The 27,809-nt window shown below is 37.4% G+C and overlaps 1 pseudogene; it reads right to left on the bottom strand.

Moving 5' to 3' along the window:
- Nucleotides 1–22,838, bottom strand: part of LOC138049524 (uncharacterized) — a 28,083-nt pseudogene extending 5,245 nt beyond the window's left edge.
- Between the last annotated feature and the right edge of the window lie 4,971 nt (nucleotides 22,839–27,809).

Raw genomic sequence — 27,809 nt, 5'->3', positions numbered from 1 at the left:
CACGTCGTCGTGTCACAAGAACCGCTTTGTAAGCTAAAATCCGTGCTGCACGTGCAGAGGATTTATGCTCTTCGTACCAACTTTACGTTGTTTTGTTTCTTTTCGTCGACGTCTTCGCGTACACTTTAAAAGCTCGGCTAATCCGAAAAACACGACGGTTTGAAAAAACAAACTGGGTAGGCTTTTCGGGCCCGAAAAGTATGAAGACCTTTGGGAAAATTCGGGAAGAAACGGGACCCCAGATCAGGCGACATTGTGAGATGGCGGGCTACAAACTACCCGCTATTTTACACGATTTGTTGTCACATGACGTCACGTGACAACAGAATATGTGATATAGTCGAAAGCTTCGAGTTCGGAATTTTGTAAGATTTTGAGATAAGATTCTTGATATAATTACTTCTAAACCTACTTCTTATCTTTGGCTTTTCCTTGTTACGTTTGTGGAAGGATCCTGTCCTTTTCTTCCCCTCTGAAATTCCTAAAAAGAAAAGAAGAAGCAAAGAAATTCCCATTTAGACTTATAGGTGAAATTGGAGGCAACAGTATTAATGCAAAAGGCGTTGTACTAACTTGTATGGGTGTGACCACTAAAATATAAACTCTTTCATCCATAGACCAACTACTACCATTGGACGAAAACACACGCTTTCACTGTTCTTGGCTTGAGCTAAGGCTAATTTTCCTCAAGTACCTATGGTTTATTGCTCCTGTCTGCCCATGGCTCAGTAGATACAGATTGATTCTCTTTGCTCGTGGGGTGTTTAATATAGTACCTTATGCAGTGGACTGATGAGGTTACTACGTCCATCAAGTTCTATATACAGCACTTTATAAGGCCCTACTCGCCCTTGCAATTCGTTCATCCATTATGCAACTGGAGGAATGCAGAAGCTTACACCAATCAAATGAAAGCTACTGAGCATTACTTTCCTGCAGTGCTCTTGACTTTGCTGTGTGAGATAGTTCTAACTTTTAAGGCAGCGGATAAAATCATCATTAAGTGTAACCATTCAAATGAAGCTACTGAGATGTTCTTTCGTGTGGTGATTTTATCATGTTGCACAAAGTGGTTCTCACTTTTGATTATCTTGATTATCTCTGACATACATGTATAACCAATCAATAAAACCACTAAAAGTCTTGTCCTATGGTATTGATATTGGTTTAATATGGTAATAATATGGTACTAATATTGGTCCTATGGTAATAATATTGGTTATTATCTTGTAAAGGATGAGTTAAAGTGTACCTAAACTCAAATATTTTTCATGTACAATATTTAATCTCCCCAAGAAAAGGAAACATGTTTTGCCATTTTTATATGTCAAAATTTTGCTTTTATCTGCCGAGCAAGACGTGCAATGTTATCAAAACTAGCAGTAATTTGGATCTATTCTCGATTTTACGTCGATTTTACGTCACAAACAGCTTTGCAACAGAAAATTTCTTTGAAAATAGGAATGCAAAGCTGTTTGTGACGTAAAATCGAGAATAGACCCATACCTCTCAGATCACGGTCGTGGGTACAAATTACTGCCATTTCTGTCAAGTTTATGTGGCTTAATTAATGCACGGCACAGAAATTCTGCTTTGGAAGGGGAGATTTATATTAGGAACGAAAAATATTTGACTCTAGGTGAATGAAACCCGTGACCATTCAAATGAACGCTACTGAGCAGTAACTTGCTTTTGTGCTGTTTGTTATGCTATACAAAGTGCTTTTTACTAAGCAGTCCATCAATAGTGATGGCAAGTTGTAATAAATGTCCTTGAACAGTGCTCTTAGACATGTATAGTTCACCTGTTTTTCCTTTGTCCATATCCATGTTCTCTTTTCCCAGAATGAGGGCTTTGGTCTGACAAACAAAGGAATTTAATGCGTCAAAGCGTTCAAAATAATGAAAGACTTGACAAAACTGAACCATTTTGCTCGATGTGGTTGTTTATGTCAAAATACAACGGAAAAAATGAATTCCCACAATAATTATTGAAAAACGAATACCGTAAATGGAATGAAATGAAACAATGGAAAAGTGACAAAAAGTTTCTGTCTTGAACTGAAATCTTTCATACATGTATGTTAAGACTTTCCAAGACTGTCACTTATCTAAGACGAAAACCAGTCGCCAGTGAACTTTACGTGTGAAAAAACGATTTTATCTTAATTGCTTGAAGTTTGACAAGTACAAAATGTTACAGAACACATTCATATTGTACAGTGTCATGATCCAAAATTACATGCTGATTTTAATGAATTTAATAGTCACCCATGGTCACACTTTCTTATACAGAATCCCTGATAGGAAAAAACAATTCTTCTAAAACAACTCAGACAAACCTTCTTTGGAACTGATGCTGCCAAACTGTCCACGATCAGTCCTTTTATCTCCAGTGTCCACTTGTGTTTCTGATCAGGATTTCTTGCCTTTTTTAATTAAAAAGAGTCAATAAAGATCAGAAGATGCAACTCTACTACTAAGACACAAAAACGCTTTCTTATAAAAGCCTAATTCCTTTGCATGCTGTATCTGGGTCTGACAACCTTTTCTACTTTCTAATGTCTAAGACAGAATAGTTCCCATATCACATGGACAACCTGATCAGTTGGCAATTTCACATCATTTCAAGCAGCCTGCATGTAAAGTCCATTCTCTTAATATGGCAGTCACTGTTTCTTGCTTATGAACCCACAAACACCTTACATTTGTAGACCAGTTTCTTGAGGTATCATTTACTGCTTCTAATTTTCTTCAAATTCGACTTAAATGATCTCTAATTTTATAGAGAAACCTAGCATTCGCATTGCCTATACTGCAAATGGCAGGCTGAAATTTGTGATTTAATTGCCACTTATGTCCAGACATGCACATTATTAGATGCAACCCCAATTTTGCTATCTATCACTATGTAAATGTTAAATGTAAATGCTTTGTTTATAGTGGAAATGCACTAATAGCTATAATGTGAAAGAAACAATTCAAATTTAACAGAAACAAGATTAAGAGGAGGCAACCAGTTGGCTATTTACAAAGCATGGTATAGAGTTGAATCCGGGACAACCAGAAACAAATCAAAACCAGAGGTTAGAAAGGGATTTGAACCGAGGGCAACAGCATGCAAACCCAACACCCTAACCACTGGACCACCCTGCTAGTGTTAATACTAGTAAAGTCTAAGCATTGGTTACCCATTTCCAACAATAAGGTAAGTTTGTCGAGAGTTAGCATTACTTTTTGGTCAGAGTTACCACAACTGTTTATCTTTACTTGATAACTAGAGTTTGTGGGACATTTATGACATTAATTGTCTGTATTCCCAGATGTGAATGATGTTGAACTTGGGGAGGAGAGCAAGGTGATATTTCATGACGCATCTAATTATGTGCATTTTTGTCCAGACATATAGATCTCAAATTACTTATAAGACTATTTTTGATTGCCTGTAAGTAAACTAATAAAAGTAAGAGTAGCCTAGACTAAACAAGTCTAGTAGACTAGACTACAGTACGTACAGAGTTAACTTCGGAAAAGCATTTCACGCTTCTGTGACAAGCAAGAGCCTGCTGTTTGCCGATTTCTGTTTCATGTAAATGCAAAGCTAAATCTCACTAATGCTTGCATTTTAGTGCCACTCATTTTTTGAACTCACCAAAAATGTGTATGTGATTTTCTGGTTATCAAAGCGTATTATCTCAAATGCCAGAGGTTCTTTGTGTACAGATTCCAACAACATCATGTTCGACAACTGATAAAAAAGAAAAATTAGGGATACCGTAAATGATATAATAAATGCCAACTCTCAAATAACGACTCAAATCTAATAAACACCCCATAAGGTGTAAAGTTTGTATTAGACAGTTCCCCCTCCCACTTTAATAAAGCCCCATGACTAATAGACGTCCCCTCCCCACACAAAGAACTGCCTTAAAATAAACCCCTCTCTCTAATAAACTTCCAAATACCTACTTAATGCCCCCACTAGCACCCTTAAAATTCAATAGACGCCTGGCATGGGGCATATATAAGATCAATTACGGTATGTTCATTTATTTTTTAAAAGACACTGGGAATCTGAATTGCAGGATGGCCAAAAATTGGTCCATCAAATTGACCTGAGGTAATATTATACTAAAAATTTCTCTTTCCCTTCGAGTTCAATGCTATTTACCTTTAATAAAATTAATACAAGTTCCAATTGACCGTGTACCTTCCATTTGGCTTAGCTGGCCAGAACTGCCATTTCATTATTATCATTGCATTATTGTAAACCACATGGATGCGAGCTTTGATTAAAATCTGTGATTGACATTGTGATTAGTGAAGCATGTATGTGAGATAAGAATTTTAGGAATGTTGAGATAGACAGGACCCAATTACTAGGGAGGAAACTAGACCAATAAAAATGGAAACTACCTACTCCAACTGCAGGTTTTCGGGTGTGCCTCACAAGTTGTTATATTGGCAACGTTGTAAAAATTGAGCAGTGATATATCACATTGTCATAAAGGCTTACTAAGTTTAGGCCTACTGCAATCTGACTTTCAAGGTTTTTTACACTGTTATGGCTCACTCTGAAGTCATGATCATTCAGCAATGATAACTTCATGTTGGTATTCAAACGGTAACTTGCTGACCAGTATATATTTATTTAACTATACATAAAATTTACCGTCAGTGTGGCTTTGCATGAGTAGCCATACTCTTTCCGTTTCGTAATGAGCAGGATTTTCTCAAACAGAAAAAGGTATCTATCTGTTCTTGTACCATACAATCTAAAGGAGTCCTGCAGAAACAAGTAGAATATTAATTATTTACCATAAGTTATGATGATTATGACTCACAATTGGTAAGCAAAGGTAGATATTGTAAGAAAAGTGGACAGTTTACTGGTTTCAAGTAGTTTTTCTTTCTAAAAGCTGGCAAAAGTTTGAAAGTCACGAAATGAGCTGGCAACAACAACAGTTGCCGGCACTTTTTCCCAAGCCCCTGGGAAATCCTGAAAACACTATAGGAAACCACTGACTGTTACCAAACAAATGCAAGAACAACAGCTAGACCAGCAAAGATTTCAAAAAAACAGGACAACATTTTAAGTTTTAATACAATACATGGCTTTGTTTCAACACTCCAATGTCATCTTCAGTTGAAAATGTAATTGTTACAATCTCAAGTTTCTCATATGCAGGTAAGACTAATATGCTGTAACTTGAACTATAATTATTGTCGTACCAGCATTATTAGAAAATTCAAATTGCAACAAACATTTTCAACTGAAGATAACATAGGAATGTTGGGACATGTCTTGTACAGTAACTTAAAGTGGTTAGAGCATTACAACGGTATTGCGAGGTCACAGGTTCAAACCACATTGAAGTCCTGAATTTTTCAGGCTTCTCTATGCACTTGCTAAAATTGCATCCATAACTGCAAGGATCATAGCTTTACTTGATTTCATATCCGCAGTTCGGTATATGATTCATTTCACGTAACATTTCATTCATTAAAGACAATATAGTTCGTAGCCCAAGCCTTAAATTGATGCGTTTGGAAGCGAGTTAAGGGGGAGCAATGTGAAAAAGGCCCATGGGTTAACCCTTTCTTTTACAATAGGACTGGAAAATTAAATGCAATAAAATTACTTTTTTCTAATAATCATAAAATCCAAGTAGATACCTCTAAGACAAGGTTGCCATAAGTTGTAAGGTCTGGTCCCTAAACCAATTAAGAAAAGAATAATAACAATGAAGTGAAATGATTCTTGAAAACAAAAATGAAAAACGACAGCTTCAACTGTTTACCTCAAAATCGGACATCTGACTTTGAATCTCCTACAAGAGGAATCAACAAATAAGTAATATCCAATAGTGGCCAAAAGATGACATTGATAATGATCATGATTGTATAAACTCTATTAAGGGCTCAGGCTTACACATTCAGAGAACAGGAGCTCTTGACTATTACAGTGTAATTTACGAAACCAAAATCAAATCAAACAAAATTTAATTATGGTAGCTATTTTTTGTTGCTGTTTAAAGGGAGATGAAAGAAATGGAATTAACAGGGCTGGACTATCTGCGAGCCAGCTTGTCAAGCGGGCCATGTGAGCCTCATAATTAAGTCTAAGCACCCATTTCAAATAATGCCAGGGGTTTCAATAAAATTTGAAGTTGGAAGCTGGTTTGAGTCTAGTAGCCGACTGTATCAAGAAGGGGCCTAACGGCTCCTTCGTCTAGGGGCATGCTGCCCAGACGTTTGTGAAATCTGGAAGCTCTGAAATGTGATTTCCAGCATTCTGGGCACCAAATTGAGTACAAAGATGAAGGAAGATTTCTAATCAACAGAGACACTGAGTGTGCAATTAAGCGCATCCTTTTGATAATTTCCAGCAAAGAAAGATTTGGAAAACCATTTCAAAAGGAAAATTAACGATTTTTAACGTTATATCATGTTTCGACAACTTCATGTCATCATTACTACCAATTTCAAGCTGCCGGGAATGGCAAACCTCTCTTGCGCGTTTTTTCAAGTGCAAATTTCAACATTTCTCAACATGAGAAATCATTTCTGTCGAACGATAAGAATATGTCATTTTAATCTGAACAAACGAAAAGGCTTAGCCGATGAAACTAACGAAAAATTTACTGTTTTTGGAAAACAAGTCTTGATGCAACGATTACTCAATAACGACCTTTTTACATTAAACGTCTTGATATGTTTGGAAACGTAACTAAACGTAATTGAATTACATAAAAAATGTGACGGTTGGTCTAGGCAAAAATGCGGACAAAAGTTATAGCCGTGCACTGTAGCTCAAAGATGGCAATATCAAACCTGATAATTATTTTGAAATTGAGGCTTAAAAAGGTACATTCAAGTCGATCAGAAATGAATTTTACTTCAGGTTTGAAGGAATCCTTCAATTAATTCAATGTAGGGTAAAAAGTAGCCGACTTCTCTGAGCGACCCAGCCGACGCTTTTTGTCGGCCGTCGGTGCTTATTGAAACCCCTGAATGCTAATAAACAGTATTTACCTAAATACCATTTTAAAATGGTTAGCTTTCAATAACTGTCTGACTCACATGTTGACTTGCATGGCTCGCATGTTCACTCCAGGGATGTCAACCCCCGACCTCTTCAATCATTGTGAATTGAAGGTATAGCCCTGAATTGGCTCCCAAGAGCTTTTTAAAACTCAGATTGCTAATTCACTATTCTACAATAAAAAATGGGGGTCACCTAGTTCATTTTTTAGATATAAGCAAATAAAGATGAAAAATAGGGTGTTGTTGGAGAGCTTTCATGTTGCCATGGTAACCTATTAAGCCACAATAGTGGGTGCATTGTGTTGAGCAATAATTGGTGTCGGTACCATAACATTGCTGTTACGTAATACAGTGTTGTAGTGACAACCCTTCTTAATAAGAAGGTCCATAAAAGTAGTGAAACTCCGGTGTTGAGCACTCTAACCATGAGGCCACCGCACCACCCAGCGCATCCATGTAATATGCTCTATTTAATTCACTTCATTTATAATAAGTACCTGCACATGGACTGCAACTTCGTGCTGTCTCTTCATTTCATTAATGTGATGGGCCACATCTGTCATGGCACTTAGGGCATCCTGCATGAACAAAAGCAGTTAGAGAGTACAACATAGTACATTCTGTAGCCTTTCTTTTAGAAGAGGATGGGTTGGAGGCAAAGGCAAAGCAAAAGAGAGAGAAAGAGAGGGGTTGCAGGAAAATAATTAACATTCAAAGCTGGAGAGAGAAAATGGTTCTTGGCTTTCTTGAAATTTTATTTTTATTGGTAAATACTGGAGCGTTCACAAACTGTTTGTGCACAGACTATTCCTTTTTTTTTTAGATACTTACAGAAATAACTTCATAGTCTTCAGGATAACGTTCTTTGTCAAAATGCTTTTGAATATCCTAGAAAAACAAAACCAAATCAAAAATTCAGGCTTACTGAGGATCACACATAACATGGTATCCCAGAAGCTCTACTATATTGTAAATCCGGTCAGTATAAAATGCAGACTGCAGACTGGGTCTAAAATGCAGACTACAATACAAAATAGGCCTCAGTCTGCATTTTAGACCCAGTCTGCAGTCTACAGACTGCAGTCTGCAATTTATACTGACCTATTGTAAATCACTATGAACCATACTCCATGGTGCAGACTTATACATGTACCAGTGTGGTAATTAAGAAATTTAATTATATTATTGTTTTGGATTAAGATAAATTCTCAAGGCTTCCATACTAAATTGTCTTCATACATGTAAATCGCCTCACCAACAGTGCAACCTGGCATACATACTATAAAATATACTATAAATGAATCTGTAATTTTCATAGGAGTCCAACAAGCTGCCTTTCAGTTACTATTGTCATGATAAAGCCTGTATGGAATGCAGGTGGCCAGTCCTATATTTTGACCAGGCCTAAAACATCTTGTCCATTGAACAAGCAAACTTCATGACCCACTTGTCTGAGGGTTCCTTCAATTGCCTGGGTTCATTAATCTTATAAAAAAAAAACCAGAAAATACACGCAAGAGGTTTTCTTGTGTGCTAGCTTAGCTATATAAAGACACTGCAAGCTACTTCAAAGCAAACATTTCACCTGCAGTAAAAGATGATATTTCAAGATTCTTTGGACAGGTTTTAACAGGTATGACCCTAATGGGAGAGAGTGGCCAAGTTGAACCTGAATTTTCTGCAAACAGAAGAAGACAAGAGGAAATTCAATTCAAAATACCAATGAATGGCCGGTGAAAACCTGTGTATACTGGTATTCCCAGATGTTCTGTAAAATGTACTGTATATATGTAGTTTATGCATGCAAACCCCAGAACTGAAAATTGATTAATAGAAACTTTTAATTATCAATAAAAATATGAAAAGAAATTTCAAGAACACACCTTTATGAAGTCAGCAGTCTCTTTTTGTTGAGTAGACTTTGTCAACACTTCCATAGACCTAAGATGACGGGAAAAGGCACAAAAAAATACTTATTTTCTGCCAAAATGTTTTAATATTGCAAACTAGTTGATTCCATATCCACCAGACTATGAGTGTCCTGTGTGAGATCATAACAGCCTTCATTCATTCTTCAGTCAGCTCTCTTCTTTATATAAACAAGACGCCTACAAGGGCGTATCCGTGGAATGCGCAAACAGTTAACACAAATTGTCCAGTTACAGTGAACTTCAAGTACAGGTAGACTTCGGAAAATGGCGAAAGATTACTAGAAAGATACATCTGTAATATAACTTAAAGTTTTTTGTTGTAAAAACTCATTACTAATGTTACTAAATTTGCAAATGCAAACAACGAAGCCCTATTAGCAGGTTATCAGGATACGGGATCTTTTATTTATTTATTTTTTGGAAGGAGACTTACTTCAAATCCTACAGTTTTACTTGCTTCGTTAACTCCTTTCATCCAAAAATTACAGGATCAGCCTTAAATCATCCGAAAAACTTATTACAAATCACAGTTCAACAACTTATCATCCTGGGCCAGTTGTTCAGAAACTGGGTTTTAAAACGAGTTTTATCCTCTACTCCCAAATGCTGTTCAAGGCTGATATTCAGAAAAACTTTACATTAGAAGAAGTCAATCTTGAAAAACAAAAATAAGCAAAGGAAACTGTGACTATTAAGTTGAAAACATGAAACAAAAGTTTACGCTAATCCTGGATTAAGGTAATTGGCTTTCGAACAACCGGGCCCTGTAATCGACGTCTGGTTCTGTAATCCTGGTTTAGTTCCTTGCAAACTGTATAAATTTGCCGTGGCGAAGACAAGAAGACAACATCCGTGCTCTATTTCTCTCAATGCTCAAAAATTCCGTAATTGCGTGTTGTATAGTCCAGTCCAAAGTTCTAATTTTACAATTCCATAATCTTGATTTCAGTAACTTGGTACCAAACGTTCCACAATAACTTGAAATCTCGTTAAGAAAAATCCTTAAATCCAGTAGTCCAGTCCGGATTGAGATCGCCAAAACTCTCTCTATCATCGATTCAAAATTCAACAAAAGCTACAAGTGGTAAATAGTTATCAGAAACTACAACAGTTCGTCCTGATTCTACACTCGAGCTGAACAAAAAACCCAAAAAACCCTTGTCATCGTTTTCGAGAGAACAGACAAACAGCCGAAACTGTTCTGTGCCTGCCCCTTACGGCACTGGAAAAGTACCGTACGTTGTACAATAGTACTTGACCGTAGTCCTTGGCCAAGAAACTAATCTTAGCCAAAAGCCCGAGAAGCGATCAGGATACGGGATAATTAGGTAAAAAAAATTATGGGGATACGGGATTTTTAGTCTGGAGGTGGGGGGGGGGGGGGGGGGGTAGAACTGAGGAGATACGGGATATTTTTTAAAGTAAGAACGCATTGCGTGTGGTAGTGCAGTAACTTGACAGTGTTTTTTTCCATAACTGTCAACTGAGCGGCGTTTTGTTTTTTCCAGGAGATTCAAGTCCTTCCACAATATGTAGCTCTAATAGTACACGACATTGTTTGGTATCGTAAATCATTACGGTGCCATGGTAGACATCTTTGCTATATACGCTCTAAGAAGACATGTGGTTCAGTAAAATACTAAGCCCAGAACGATTGAAGAAAACAACAGGAAATCGAGAAACATTTGGCTTCAAAGCCGATATGTTGATCATTTACAACTTCTTTTTCACCACAAGCTTAAGCGTGTACTCTGAGCTTCTGACACCTTTCCAAGACCAATGTTACTAAAGTTTTTTTTCCCTTTCCAGCGGGGTTAGTATCTGGATGGGGGACGTTAAAATATGCGACTTTTGCTGTCAGGAACATACGCCCAAAAATTCTATTTTAACGCTCAAAAATGCGAACAAAGCAAGGTACAGATTTTGCTAACCTGCTTTATGCAAAACAAATATTGACGAAAAAGTAAATAAATATTAATATGTAGTTTTTAAGGAGAGCAGAAGGAACTTTTAGGAAGTGTCGATCGAGAATAAAACAATTAGCCATCAGCGAAAAACATTTCGGGAGATTTTTGTTACGTTCCATCAGAGTTCAATTTTTCTATCGTACTTTTGGTCATACAAGTAAAATCGCAAAATCGGAAGTGACATCGATTTTAGCGGCCGCCTGTGATCAAGTTTTACCTTGCGTGTTTACTGACAACTCACGAAACAAAGGATACATCTGTGATAAAATGACGGCATAACACCTGGTTTTTGTTAGTGCGTTTTTTTTTCTTTCAAGTGTTATAAAGTTCGACAAGATCTATGTGCGAATTTAACATAAAGATCACAATCGTTGATGCTAGTCCAAGTGTCAGCTGAAGTTAAGCTCTTACGAATGAGGTTAGTACTTGGATGGGGACGGCTGCGAAGTCCCCGTGACGGCGATAGCTAATTCGTTTTTTTTTAAACTTGATTTCATTTTTTATCTTGTTTGGCCGTTCAAAGCTATTTTCTTATTTTCTTTCTACGTCAAAACGGCGAACAAACTGGTTCCCAAGAAACATTGGAGTACGTATTCGTTCTATGCAAAATGCTTCTAATGAAGTATTCGTTGTATGCAAAATAATAATGTTCACAGTGGAACACACAAGTACGAAGCAAGATCTAGAAATAACGTAGAAAATTCTCCTTACCTTTAAAGCTTGCCTTTCTCAAAGAAAAAGCATCTATCCACTTTATCGAATAGTTTAATACTGAAACAATCATGGCGGGCGGAAAGATTCTATTATAAATGTTTGCTTTCACCGATCTGCCGGAAGTGTGTCACGGTGGCCGAGTGGTCTAACGCGCTAGCAGAGAAATATCGTGATGGCTTGGGAAGGATAGGAGTTCTCCTCGGGGCAGGGAAGTTTGGAAATACCGTAGGGAATATAAATCAGTCCACCCGATCAGAGATTAATTCAATATCCGTGGGGTATGCACATTTGTGACTACCAACAAAAAAAAGATTTCAGCCCGGTTTTAAGACGTGGATGCCTTCGGCATTCCACGTAATTATATAATTATTATAAAAGAAAAACCTATAACTCATTGAACTATATGAAGCACAAGACTTGGTGTGACTCTTTCAAGTCTTAAATCCACCAAATTCACATCCATCTGCAGTTAGAGGTTACCGTAAATTATATTTATGAACGCTACAGATCATAACTCAACTTCAAAATTCCACATATCTACATTGAGGTAATCATGATCGAAGTCACCAAATTTCTTGCTAGTCTCAGTTTTTCAAACACTTCACAAATCAGTCCACAAATAGCTGACTTCCATTACATGTTGATCTGTCATCTGAGCCTACGAATTAATTTCATTCCATCTTCAAATTATTTTGACCATTTAAACATGGAATATTTATCTTATATTTTTCAGGACTTCCATTCTTACTATGTCTACGAAAACCAACTACTTTAAACCACATAACTGTATTTGGTTTCATTATCACTGGCTACAATCCTGGACAACATTTTTGAGACACTTTTGACTTCCTAATGTCCATAAAAAAAATCTTTTTTTTGCAAAGGGAATCTTACTTATTATTACAACCTCCACTCCCTCCCCATACAAAGCTTGGGGCATGGCTGGGTTATTTGCAGTGCTCACTGAGCAACATTGTGTAGGGTGGGGTGGGAAAGGGAGCACTTTCCACCTGCTGTCCACCTTCTATTCTCTGATTGCAGAGTTAAAAAATTCTTTATGTCCAGCATTGTAGCTCTAAGCGTCTGTTGAAAATAAAACTGATTTCTTCCTTACACTGGATAATTTGTGCAGTAATCTGTATAGGTTTTGAAGCCTTTTTCCTGAAAAAAGAAAATGAAAATTACAACAAAGTAGTTTAGAAGGAAAGGAAGCAAACTGGAAGGATTTTCTGCTCAAGACGAAAGTTAATGCCTTGTTTTACAGTGACAGTGCACTCAGCTATTACAAGTACTCCATCCACTCATGTTTTCTGAAAGAAACAGTTAAATGAAATTTAACACGCTTTAAGAGCCCTCAACTGGCCATGCAGAGGGAACCTTTTGGTGATTTTACAAAGCATGGAAGAAAAGCGGATACATGTGCATGTATGTCCAGAAATGTCGCCATAATTAGATGCACACAGATTTCAATAAGTGTCACAAAGCATGCCCCTTGCTCTTCACCCCATCTTCAACATACGTAGTGACAATTAATGTCACAAAGTTTCCCCCAAATGATACTTCTCAAGTAAGGATAAACAGCTGTGTTTACCCTGGAAAGGAAGAAAAGAAAGGAAAGGAAAGGAAAGGAAAGAAAAGGAAAGGAACTTTATTTAAATAGTGTCTAGTCGATTTAGAGCTGGAGCACTAATTGGGGACTCTGCAAAGTGAAATTAACAATCAATGCAAATCAAGTCAAATGCTGGTTTTTGAGGAGAGGGGAAACCGGAGTACCTGGAGAAAACCTCTCGGTGCAAAGTAGAGAACCAAAAACCTCATGCAACCCACATAATTATGACACCAAGTTGAGGAATCGAACCCGGGCCACATTGGTGGGAGGCGAGTGCTCTCACCACTGCGCCATCACTACACCCCTGGACATAGTGAAGAGACCTCCAAAGAGAAATCTGGTCAGTAATAAGAATTCTGTTTTAAGCACGCACATACACTGTATAGCCACCTGTAAATCCAGTGCTGTAACCACTAGACCAGGCTTTCTCCCAAACAAACCAGAAATATTTGTATCAGAGGGGGGTAGTACTCTAGTTCCATCATAATGATTTTGATTTGGTGTTTATGTTGTCCTCACCTTTGACACAAAGCAGCTGGCAATGTCAACTGGATCATCACCACAATCTTCCAGCTCTGCTAAAAATTCCCTTTGAATAGAGATCATTATCATGTTATTTTGTTTGAATTCAATGTATCAGTTTTCTACATCTTGTACTAATAATAACAATCTCACTAGAGTGTCTAAATTTCATTGGTTGGACAAAACTTACATTTTTTTTCCCAGCTAATTTAACCTAAATCACTTTAATGATTAAGAAATTGTCCTATATTTTTAACAGGTGGCCATGTAAGAGTCTATGGACATTTAAAAAAAACCCTGTAATTTCTGCTGAATCCACCACAACATGACCCTTACCATCCAACAAGGACATTTCTGCTAAGATTGCTTTAACACTTTTAGTCCCTGATTAATTAAAACTTACTTATTGAATTCATATATTTCCTCAATATTCATAAATAAATCCTTGACATCTTGCTCGGGAAATGGGGACCCCTTGCTCCTCATTTTCTTCAAATATCCCTGTGAATACCAACAAAATACATTGTATAACTCCATTAATTTTGTTCCAAAGTAGTATAGTTATTATAATTTATTTGCAATCTGGGTATATAGCAGTTATGAAGGCCACGGGAGAATCATTATACACTTAATGTATGGTCCAGAGGGAAACAGTTAGTTTTGTTTTCCCGAGAGTCCTCATGTTTCCCGAGACGACCAGACATTCAGTGCTTTAATTGTTATATATTTACTTGTAGACTTTTCCTGCACAACAATCGCAGCAAAACATCCGGAGCAGGCAACAACTGCGGAATTGTATCCCGGTCGGGATACATTTGAATTTGATCAGGGCCACATGACCAAGAATCAACCAATCACAGTGCTCGTTTTGTTGAGCAAAAGTCTACAGCTGTAGGTATATAACAATATTGTTTGTTTCCTTACCACATACTGTTCTGAATTACTTCATGTTTTTCCACCCTGTTTGTAAAAGTAATACCACTTACAAGAGAAATACAATAACCCATTGACAGGTAAAATAGTCTGGAATTAGACAAAGTAAAATCCATGACGTCTCACTCCTTGGAGCCAATGGGCTAAGGTGTTAAACTGAGCTAACAATGAGCTATAATTTCTCGTAGCATCTTGTTATAGCAGTGAAATAGTCCATTTTACAGTTGTGTGCTTAGTTACCTGGCCTATGAATGTAAGTGAGGCTGGAGTTGACCTTGTTTTGATAGAAACCTCATTGAATTTGTAAGGTAAATTCTTACTAATTAGCATGACAACAACATCATTAATATGAGAAAACCTGGGAGGTCTGTATCATAGCAAAGTCAACACCAGCCTCACTTTCATTTAAAGGCCAGGTAACTAAGCACATAACTGTAAAGAGGTCTATTTAATGGACTTTTTTCTAAGCTTGAACTAATTTTATTGGCAAAGGGCAAGTCACATGATCAGAAAAACTGCAAGTCATACATCTTGGAAACACTTTCCGCAGCATCTTATACAATGTAGTGACTGTGCTCACTAAGAATTCAAAAGAACTGCTTGCAGCAAACATGTGATCACTGCCATATTTATTTACCACTTAATTACCTCTATTATCTCATGTAAATGTTGTACGTAAGCCTCTTCAGTTGACAAAATTTCATGCACAACTCTCTCTGTATGGCTGCTGGTGCTGGAATCAGTAGAAATGCGATTCATGTTGACATCCACGTCTGGTACGCCAAGTAACCCAGGCACAAACTCATCAGAGATTGTCGACGGGGTTCTTTCACTAGAGTGCGTTGATGTTGGTCGCAGACGTGGCGATCCCTCATTTTCAAATGTTCTTTTAAGTGCGTCAATTTTAGGTTTCTCAGACTTATTCCCAGAGTGTGAAGATTCTCTATAAATAATTTCAACCTTTGGTTGAGTCAACTGTTTCTTCTTGTCATGGCTTTGATTGCTTGCAATATCTGTTGATGGACTTTTTTCCAGTGCTGGTCGACGGAAGAATCTCTTTGATGACTTCCTAGGTGACAAGATTCCATTGGACTTTGGGGGTGTGTATCCATTTGATATTCCACCACTCTTCGGACGAGTGTTTGACAGCTCCGCTCCACCAGCAGATTGAGGCGAGAATGTTATTGGTGACATTCCTAATTACGAAAAAAATAATACAATGTTGATGTAGTTTTGTTGTTGTTGTTGTTGTTATTTTTTGCTCTTTGATAATAGTAGTAGTAGTGATAAAAATAATGATAATAATAATAATAATAATAATAAAAAAAATAATAATTGTATTGGGGGCTTTAGGAACAGTGCCATTGCGAGTGAAAGGCAACTTAAACGGCATAGGAGTAGACACATCAACTACCTTAATCCTAGGCTCGATTACCAGCCGCTGTTTCGGGAAATGAGCCAGCGCTCACTCCCGAAATCTCGGCTGGACGCGTGAGGTGAGCCATTGTTAATCTCCGCCAATCAGAAACTCGCCTGCACAAATCCGTCTGGCATAAATTATATGTTTTGGCTGCGAAGGTATTCTTTGACCCGGCCTGTTCGAGGTTTACAGTGCTTTAAGGTAGGAAACATCCAAGATTGCGACAACGAAAAGTGTTCGAGAAGCTGGAGAATGGGAACTGTGTCGTTTTCTACGGCCTGAGTTCGCAAACTTCACTGATTTTCCAGTTGGCGCCAAGGTCAAAATACGGCTTTCAAATCCATTTCTATTGCAATTTTCTCCTCATACTTCGCTAATGTAAGAGCAAGTAAAATTCCTCAAGATCAATTGAAAGTACTGCTGAGTTTATTGGTGGCAAAACGAAGGGGCCGATGAGGTCGACCGAGAGCTGAAGTCGCCGAAGATTTTTTTGATGATTCGCCGGTTGAATTCAAACTCACATTGATCATTCTGATCATTTAACCACAACCTCAAGCTCGTATCATCTGGAAACTTCGCACAGACGTTTTAAGCATTGTTATGTAATTTCTGGTTTCTTAAAATCAGTGTCTTTGGGATGTCTAATGCTATTTCCCCGCAACTATTGACTTCGCATAAATTATATTTTGAATTTACGTCACAGACACAATCTATCGCTCACACGTCCAGCCGTCTCTTCTCGGGGAGGATACCCGAACTCGAGTGCGCGGCAGAAATCGAGTCTACCCTAATCCAGAAGTCTGCATTGCTGGAATCAGCAAGGATACTAAGAAAAGTATTGGAAATGTAAAGGACAGGGAAAAGAAACATTTTGGTGTTCATTGGCAACTTGTTGTTTCCCGACACCACAATTTTACCAGCTGTTAAAAACTTAAGCTGAGCAGTATGACTATGAAATAATAATAATAATAATAATAATAATAATAATAATAATAATAATAATAATAATAATAATTATTATTATTATTATTATTATTATAATCCGTATTAGGGAAGAAAGTATCACCAATAATTGCTAATGTCATTAAAGAAGGTAGGGATTTTCCCTTACTAGTGATTTTGTTAGTCTGGCCTAGGTTTGCAACCAAGATCTCATGCAGATTAGTACAATACTCCACTTGGAGCTCACAGTGCTGGGTGGATGGTTATAAATCATATGTAGAAGTGCTAGTGGATTAATAAACCCTATTGCCTCCTCCCGAAAGTGAGACTCACAGATTTCACTCTGTCTTATGCCAGACGGTTTTACTAGTCAGCTAGGACCACTCAAAAACAATGTCCCCTTTAACCTTTCCACATGTCGGAGAGTGAAACTTATAAATCTTACTCTGTTGAATGCTACACAATTTTACACATCAATGGGGAATGCCTCAGGAGTGAAAATTTAAGGGTTATAAAGAAACAGAAATAGAAGCATTGGCTAATAAAACTCCCAGTTAATTGATCATGACCATAATTAATGAGGGGTTCACAACAGCAAAAGACAATTTATTGACCTTTGCCTCACCAAGGGACTTAAAATGGGCTGGACTCCTGCTAGTAAGAACTCTTCAATTCAAAATAAAATTGTGATAGACAGTACATGTAGATAAATATACACATGGCATCTGATAAGTTATTTATTATCCAACTTTTTCTCACTATATTTTTAGCAAGTGAATTGTAACAGCGTGTGGTAAACATCAGCACCAAAAATAGTCAAACCGATTATCTACTGTACAATAACCAAGTGTACAATTAACTAACTGTACAACATCATGGAATATTAATTTTGTCCTTGTTTCATGCGTTTCCGGTACAATAACTAAAACAGTTCTGAGTTGGATAATAATAAAAATAATAATAATAATATTAATAATAAAATGTTTCATTTTTTTCTACCTGTATTTTTAAGTTGATCTAAAGAACTTGTAACTTGGAGTGACATGTCTGGTCAACCATTGTACTAAGATCTGCAAAGTTAAGGAACAAAAATATACCTGAGTACCGTAGCATTAAGGTCAGGAATATTGCTCAGGAAAACTACATGTAGAAACCCAACTTGTAATTTTGGTCCTCAAAACCATCGTGGACAAATAAACTAAACTAACCAAAACAAAGCTATTTCAGGAAGGCAAATGGATTTTAGTCTAAGAAATTACAAATATTGTACATTTTGTCTTTTGAATTAATTTCTTAGAAGAAAATCCAAACCCTGCCTGCAATCATAGCTTTTGTAGCTGTGGGCACTGCTTTTTGGAACAAAAATTCAATCTTCATAGAAATGTTAACGTTACAATATTATTGTTGCTCTTTAAGAACAAAACTCAACATTCTACGTACATCATAATTTACACAAAAATAGTCATGACTTACAATCATCTTTAAAACAAATCATGACTTATGAATCATTTTATGTTGTTGCATTCAAAGGCATCTGTGGTGGCATCTGTGGAATAATCTTGTCTACCAAATGCTGTACTCTAAACATGTGCATTTAGATTGGTGGTAACAGTACAGATGCTGCCCAGTCCTTTCAAACAATTTAACACTCAGACATTCTGGAGCCAAACAAGGAAGTGGCTCTTAAATGGTTAAAAGAAAAGGGATTTCCCATTAAGACCACAAAGAATCCAAGGCATCCCGTTTTCCACAATTTAATTGTTTTTAAAGGTGATAATTAAGTGGGTCGAAAAAGCACTAGCATATTAAATCATGTCATTAAACCGCATGTTAACTTGCAGGAAGGCTATGTTTTCCTAAAAGATAATTTATCCACAGCCAAAAAGAAGAAAATTATGTGCAAGTTCTGGGGTAGCCCCAGTAGGACTTGGAAAAGGCTCTTCCAGTCATGTTGGGAGATAAGGGACATGACAGGACATGAATGCCAATCAAGGTTGCAGATTGAAGTCGAAATCAGACTGCTAACTGGATTGTTTAGCATTATGCAAAGTGTTATCTTCAAATAATCATAATCTATGTCTCTATTGAAGTAGTACTTTGAACACATATACTAATGCTAATAACCATTTCAAAATGGTGCAAATGTCTAACTGCCTCATCTCCCACCAGTAAAGAATCTTATAAGGCTATAAGATTACGTGTATTGTTTCATTGTTTCTGAATATTCCTTTAATTAAGGGACGTGGTAAGAAATGTATTTGTCATAAACTACAAAAACTGGGAGAATGCCACCTTTTGACATTTGAATGCCAACAATAATTGATCATTTTAACTAATGATCTCAACATCACATTTATAAATTGTAGGTTCAAGTTCACAAGGTGTAAAATTTTCTTCTGAAATTGCATGATCATAAATGAGAGGTTGAATTTTCTTTAACACGGAGAGAAGGACTGAGCTGTGACAGTAACGGGCGGGGACATGGTGGGGACATGGGATATGGGACATTCACTCCTCATCCCCCCTCTCCCCCCCCCCCCCCAGATGCCCCCAGTTGAGGAGTAAAATTGTCTGGCGTCTGATGTTAAGTAAAATCCTTATAAGTCTCACTCCTAGTAGTCAATTGGCTAAAAAAACCTAAATATATTTGTTTGTGTCAGCAAGAAAAAGCTGAATGCAATTTTCGGTCTTTAAATTATTATTATTCTACTCACAAGAAAAGTTGCTTGATCAGATCCAAATAATAATTATCCATCTAACAACAGGGGATGAAATATGAGCTTGCAAACAATAGATCCAGCTAATGGGATTTTTGGAGGTTAATAATGAGAGACTGAAAAACAGGAAGCAACGTTCACACTGCCACCACAAGATACATGTAAAAAGTCAGACTGTGATTTTGTTGTTAGAATAAACTGTGGCTTTGAGATTATATGGCTTGTGTTGGATAATGGAGATGTCTGGTAATGACAAGCAATAATAATTATTGTTTGGATGCAAACGTTTCAAGAATCTGTAATTGATATCTGAGGAAAGAGGATGAAATTACTGGGTTCATGAAGTCCTTGGACATGTGATCACCAAAAACCTTTGGCTAAACCGATTTTGAAACAAAGCCTTTCCTTCATAAATTAAGACACTTATAATAAATAAATTAATATATAAAGCGCTTGGGTATATCATTTTCACAAGAATGCTATTTGAATGAGCATCCTGCATGCCTCAGATATCAGTGAGGCATCTAAATTTTAAACTGGCCCTCCTTTGGCTCAAGAAAAAGGACAAACAAAAGATGGAGAAACTTTCTGTTTTTTCTTCACCATGTTTGTGTTTACCAAGAAACCATGAATCTGAAAGAAGCTGATTAGATTCTTCAAATGATACATGTACCAGTTATTTAAGTCTTGATCCACTGTAGTTAAAAAGCAAATCTACTTTAAGCAGATCATGCATTGGTAGCAAAGCTTTTAAGACACCGAAATCACTGCTTGGTGTTTATTTTATTCCCGCTTGGGTTAGTAACATCTGCTAAATGCTACAATTCCTTTAGAATTTGACCTGAGTTCAACATAAGTATTGTTTAGGTTATGACTTTGGACAGATCTTGCCGCAGGTTTAGGGATGTCAAGAGACCTCAGTGCGATCTCTGTAGTGATTCCTAAAAAACGATGATACCACGTGTTTCAAAAGAGGAAAAGACTGATAGTAAATATTGCCTCTTTCTTCAAAAAACAAGACTCAAATGTATGACATAACTAAGTGTCCACGACATTTTTGAGCGTCATTCCACCAGAAAAACTTAATAATCTATGAGCTTGGAAGACAATTTACACCAAAGGTCAACGCACAAGACGGATTCAAAAAAGGTTAACTTGTTATGACAGCAAGGCAAACATAACGCTGACAGGAATGAGATAAAATTCATGCACATCAAAAAAATATTGTGGGTGATTTCATTGGTTTCAACTATAAAAGTTAAAGTATCTATTGGTGTTTGCAAAGACGAAAGCAGTGTATATCATTAAATGTTTAGGGCAAGAGTTGTTGAACCAGGACAGAAACGTCTTGACCACAAAACAATGTTAACAGATGCGAAAGTGAGATATCGGCCTTCTGCACTTCACTGACCATCAAACTAATATTTCAAACACGAAGTTTCTCGAATTTCACATTTGTACAACTAGCCAAAGATGTCTGGCTACCAAAATGTTTTCATAAACATTCTCATATTTAGTTCTGGCAATAATCTCAGTTTAGAAAACGCAATCAAATAAAAACGCTCAAACCCATCTCTTCGTTAATTACGTATGCGTGACTACGAAGGCGTGTAATCTCCGGTTTTTTTATAACACACATGTTGTAATTTTCACTGTTGTCAATTTCACATAACATAAAATTACAACGTAAATTTCACGCAAATTGAAAAGAGAGAGGATAAAAGAGAATTCAATTCATATCACTGGTTTAATTATAAGCCTTTTAACACATAGAAATTATAAAAATCATTTCGCTGCTTAATTCCGGTCACGATCTGAAGTACAAATGCCGATTTTTTTGTTCTGAATATGTTCGCCGTCTTGTCTCCGCGGAAACAATTCGTGTTGGTTAAAAAATCATTTCCAAAGGGCCATGCAGGAAAAGCTATGCGGCGTTTTATTATTACTGCCATTTCCTGTATGAGAGGAAAGTACAGGAAGCAACAGGCACACATCAAACAGCAGTATTTTTACAGCTCTTGTCGTAAAAAAATCGACACGACACAACCCTACATGAGATTCCGAAACTCAAAAATGCGCACCTCGCCTCCCACGTTACCTCTTCGGAGCTTTGAAACAGAAATTTTCAAACAAAATCAAAATTTAACAAACTAATATTAAAATGATTGAGGTTGGCCGCACACCGATCGTTTCGATTCGATTAATAATTCGATCATTAGAAGAATGTCTGTTCGGTGTAGCTCCTTGCACAGAGAAACACAATTATTTTTATCCTCATCTTTGTTTACTTTAAGTTCTCTGAACTGATATCAAAACGATATGATTACAGAAAGTCCCTTTCGACACTTCAAAAGTTCGTAGTAAAATATTCCTTCAAATATTTTGATTAGCATTTTCGCATGCTCTGCGCGCAATGCAAGATGTCTTTCCTAATTATCAAGTCTTAAGATGGTAAAGTTCCCAAACGAAGCAAAGCTCGTTCAATTTCTGATATCAATCAACTCTCCTTAATGTTGCCAAAAATATTTACCTTGAAGGAATAGCGTTTTGTTTAAACACGTTTTACAACCCGGGACAAAGCTCTAGGTCTGTTTATTTCTAAAGTGTGCAAATTCGTCGGGCTGCATAAAGGTCTATTTTGTGACCTCCAGTAGCTTCTGACCAAATACAAACTACTCGATCTTAATCGTAAATTTATCGAAGAGAAAACCAAAACTTACCGTCTGTTCCTCGATACAACAAGTACAGATCTGCGTCAATAGAATAACTTCCCCGCAAATGAAATTTGTTCCAACTTTTCAGCAAAACCCCAATCGTCTGAAGTAAAATTCCCAGTAATTTGGCAGCAGTCGATCAAACAGTTTCTAACCATTAAGTGCCACAGAAGTCACAGAATTTCGTTGTCACATTAAACAAGATCTTAGCTGAGTGCAGGAATTTGTAACAAAAGGAAGCTGTCACGTTCAAAGGATGTGCAGTAATCCTGTTTCCTTTTCCGAAAGGTGGTTACCGCTTTTGACAAGTGAGTCCAAAAGCTGACTTGAAATTAATTCTCTCCGACGGAAAAGCATTCTGGGAAGGTAAGAAAGGGCAAGTAAGTTTAAGAATGATTTTATTTTTCCAAAAACAAAAAACTTCTGAAACTTGACGAAGTTTCACGACATCTCCTGTGTAATCATTGACGTTTGTTTTTCAAAAGTCTAATATTTCTGAGTTAACATATCGATGACATGAGCATGTCGCAATATCACAGTCAGACGACGGTAAGAGGCGTTTCAAAATGAAAAATAAACTCCAACAATTTTAAACGCAACTTTGAAGAGGAAAAGAAGTTTAAGGGTCTTTTAGCGATCGGCAATAATATCACCAAAGATTAGAAAGAGGCCGAAAAACAAAGATAAAATGTCTAAGGGATTATAAACTAATTTTTGGGGATGGACATCATAATATCGAAAAAGCGGGATCGGAGAGCTACAGCCTCCTGTGTGAAAAAAAAATTCTTTCTTTTTGTTTAGAGCTTTTCGAAGCTTTATTCATATTTCGAGTTTTGTATTCAGTAGTTTTGTCTTGTCTTGTCTCGAATCAAAAATGGAGGTAAAGTTTGTGAGCTGAATCGTGGTACATCGTACGCTTTCAAACTCTCGACCCCTCGCTAGCGAGGCAACGCACACAGGCGCACTTAATATGTCGTTAGTAAGTACCTTTTGAGCTAACAAAAAAATAGAAATTACTAATAATCAAGAGGCTATCTAGTTTTACGTCTGTTGCTTGGGCCAGCATTTTCTTGCGTCGCTCGCTAAGCTGTAATGAAAACGTTTTGCCAGCAACAAACAGTATTGCTGGAGAAAATATGACAAGAATTCACTAATGTGATCACCCTTGGGCGAATGACGTATTATTTCTGATTCAAACCACGTAGATATGGATGTATTTTGAAAAAAATATGCTTACGGTAAAGTCATTCGGGCAACACCTCTTTAAAACAACTGCTCATGATCTTTCTGGGTGTTTTGGAGTGACTGTACTTTTCAACTTTTCTACCGTTTCGTTACTTTCAATGGAGCTCAATTATTATGCAGTATTAAAAAAACAATTCTCCGAAGTTTCAAGAGGCGTTATATTTAAAATTCTTTGGACTTGTCGAAAAGCAAACAAGTAAGAAGTGAACAATATATCTGTATAGTATATATTCTTTTCACCATAAAATTGTAAACTGCCACTGTCACGCCCAGAAATAATTTCGAGACATTTCCAGTCAAGCTGCAGGAATCAGTTTAACAAATCAGTTTAACAAATCAGTCCTCAACTTTCACATAAGTTTATATTTATTTAATCATTTCTTTTTTATCTGAAGAGGTTCTCAAAATAACACTAGATTTATAGACACCACGATTAATTGGAAACTAACATCCCCAGAGGTATCTCCACGGGCACAAAACTAAAACTATTAAATATTTCTGTCACCCGGAACAAATGTCGTGAAAGTTGTATGGTTTGTTGTATTTTCATTTATACAGTACCACTAAAAATGTTTCTGAGCTTTGGTAGCCCTTTCTTCACACACAAAAACGATAAAATTGTCCTTTAAATTCCTTCCTCTTGGCAAATGGTGAGTTGACGAATCGGGCACCGAAAAAAAAAACATTCGGGTGAAAATTAAATTCTCCATCGCACTCTAGCAAGTACACTCCTTTTGTGAGTAGATGATATTTGAACAAGTCGATAGCCTCCCTGGGTGGTACGATAAGTGCTTTTATGAGACTTGACAGCGTTCACATTTCTCGTCATGTTTATAAACTTTCATGTTTTTTGGCAACGGTTCAATGTTGTGTTCTGTGGACAGAGTTGAAACCGGGAAATGATGCATAATGCTGGCAAAATCTCAGTTTTGACATAGTGAGATTTTAATATTCTTAAGCAGGAACTTCTTAGCATAAAACATTTTATGTTTCTCCGAAATGAAAGCGAAATTTTATCCAAATAACACGAGGTTCTCTCCCGGTGAGTGACCGCTTTATAACCAAAAGGCTCCTAAAGGCTCGTCTGCGACAGAAGAGCTTTTTTCAGTACCGCTACTTGCGCAAAATAAACTTTGAAGGGCGAAAGTGAATACACAAGTAAAAGCAAGAAGCCGGCTACGGTCTTGAATTCCTTTCCGTGGAAGGTTATTGCGAAGTTTCACCTTCCTTTGCTGAATTCAGAACGGAATTTACAAATAAGTGATAAGGCTTAGTATAATATCATGAAGCTTATAAATAAAAAATGATAACACAGGTTAGTTTATATTACAAAGGCTTTGATAAGCCATAGTTAGTAGAGGGGAAGCTTAGGGTTTCAATAAGCGAGAAGAAGGCCCGGACAGGGGGGGGGGGGGGGGGGAAAATGCACCTTCATGGCGAGGGGGGCTAGAAACCTATGGTGCTCAAATGCAGTTTTCACCGTTCTGAGCACAAAATTATTGAGTGAAACCCTGATGCACTGACAAGGCTTTCAAAAGCTTAGTTACTGTGTAAGAAATTGGACACTTTGAAACAACTAAGTACTTAAATATTTTCTGAACAAATAAATAACTAACAAAGATTAAATCGTTGATCAGTATTCATGTTTCACTGATTGTTTGTGGTACTAAGCCGGAGCAGGCCTCTATTATACGGACAAACCAATATTGTAACTACACTGATTATCAACTACTCCTGCAATTCGCGTGTAACTCGAATCCCGGAATCATGAACACAGCTGTGAACAATCGAGATCACACCCGTTTTTGTGGTAATTTTTAACCTAACACTGGGATTATCAAGTGGAGCGTTTTGTTAAATCCGTCTATAAGATTTACTGGTGTTTAGACCGCACTTTCAAGATATAATCACGGAGAAGATCAATGTAAAAGAATAATATCACTCAGGAAACGAGAGTCGCTATTTCTACTCGCGGGGAACTGAAGAAACTATTGCATTCACCTTTAATTTAAAATAACTGCTTGCACAGCCAACCAGTTATAGCTAAACTCAGTGTCTGTTTATTCTTTCATCATTCGTCCGACTTTCGATTTTCCGTTTCTCAGCTAAGACAATGCTAAAATTTTAAACGATATTTTTTTCAACTTTCCGTGGTTTCAGTTTCAAACATATCATAAATAAATCTTCTAGTGTCGCTGAATTTCCACTCTCTGAAAGTGCCTTCTGAGTCAGAAAACATTCCTTGAAAGAATGCAAGATTCCAATTACTGTTATTATTACGAAAAATATTTCCTCTTAGGGAAAACATTCAGGAGTAGCTAGGAGTAACGAGCTTTTTACTCAACAAGAAGCTCGAGAATTTCTGATATACATGTAGTACCCTTACTGAAGGTAAGATTTCCAGCCCAACTGATAAAATAATAAATATTTATATTTTTCCCCGAAACGTTTTTCCCCCGTGGAAAGATGCTTAACCACCAACGAATAAAAAGAGAAGCGCCCGAATAACCAACAGCTTGTTATTTCCGCCTGTTTTCACTCAGTGCCGTTGGTCTTATCGCATTGTTCTTCAAGCGGCTGAAGATCGGCCTAGTTTGAAATTTCACTACTAATACCTAGCCTGCGTGGCAGGCGCTAGAAAGGGGATGTTTCGCGCGCGCCCAATTTTTCCCTCTCCCATCCCCTTTCTAGCGCCTGCCACGCAGGCTACTAATACCCTACTTCAAAGGAGTGTTGCGTGAGGTTTTCGTCAGGTCCGGAAAAAAAAACTACAGAGAAAGTTATCCAAATTTAACAGGCCGCACTGTTGAATTAATCGTATTGATCAAGGATGGTTGTTTGCAACTAAGCCTAAACGACTCATTCCGAGAGCAAAAAGTCTTCTCAGTTAGGCTAATCTGGATAAGAACAGAAGACTTCCAAACGGACGCCTTGATTTGCAACTTGCTGGATACGATTAGAGAGCTGTCGAACCGGCATACTTTACGTGACCAATCAAAGGACGCTGTGCCGCATAACATGAACTGCACGCGATGTTGCGACCGCACGAACAAATTTTACACGCGACAATTCACAGCCACTACTTATTAAGGCAAAAGCTTTGTGCAAAATAGTTAAATTCGAGTCGACAGGAAAGAGAGCTCAGCTGAAATTTCTTCGGCCCAGATAATTAGTGAAGGACATGAGCATTTTAAAAACTCTCGCTCTAACGTGACCTCAGCCCACAGCGTCTCCTAAGGCACTGCCTCCTCTAATCTTCTTTGCAGAAGAGGGTGCCAAAACCGCCATTCTATGCTTGACCACAATTTCTACGATATCATTCAAGACTTATGGTGGCCCCCTTGGATGCCAATTTCCAAACATACGAAAATTGAGGATCCCGGCGGGCGTCGTGTGCGATGTTTTCACGACAAAGAGGAAGTAATCAACTTCCTTTGAATTTAACTGGGATTACAGCGAAGCTGGCAAAGATCCTTCTAACTAGTCTTCAGCGTTTTACACACTGATGAGGTAAGTTATTTATTTTGGGTAAAATGTCCATTCGTTTCGTAGATGGAACTGGAAAACCGAAGACGGGACAAGAATCATGGAAACTTCATTGTGCCTTCGCTTCACTGGAAATTCATCAGTAGCTGACTGTCCTTTAAAGTAACTCTAAACTTAACCTGGGTTGAGGCGAACACTCCAAATGAGTCAATAAAATTAAACACTTGACATTAAACAGGAATAAAATCAACAAGCTAACGTTGAAATTCCAACGTGGCTAAAATACAATAACAACTAATTAACGTGTCTTGCCGGAAGCCAAGGGTGTCCAAATCTCAAGACGAGACACCCAAACGATAAATTAACGGAGGCAGTACATGTGCGCCCTTAATCTACAGGCCCCACTTGTTCAAATGCAGGATAATTTTATCCAGTGGATATAGTCACTATGCAGAGTACGAAATATACTTCACGGTAAACGGTGGCCAAGAATGTCTTACAAACACCTTTAAATTAAATGTGCTTAGAGTGTGCAATGTCACAGTTACTAGGGGAAATACTGG

This window comes from Montipora capricornis, chromosome 5 (assembly GCF_036669925.1).
Source record: "Montipora capricornis isolate CH-2021 chromosome 5, ASM3666992v2, whole genome shotgun sequence".
Lineage (NCBI taxonomy): Eukaryota > Metazoa > Cnidaria > Anthozoa > Scleractinia > Acroporidae > Montipora > Montipora capricornis.
The sequence above is the reverse complement of the archived record's forward strand: the minus strand, read 5'-3'. Positions and strand labels throughout refer to the sequence as shown.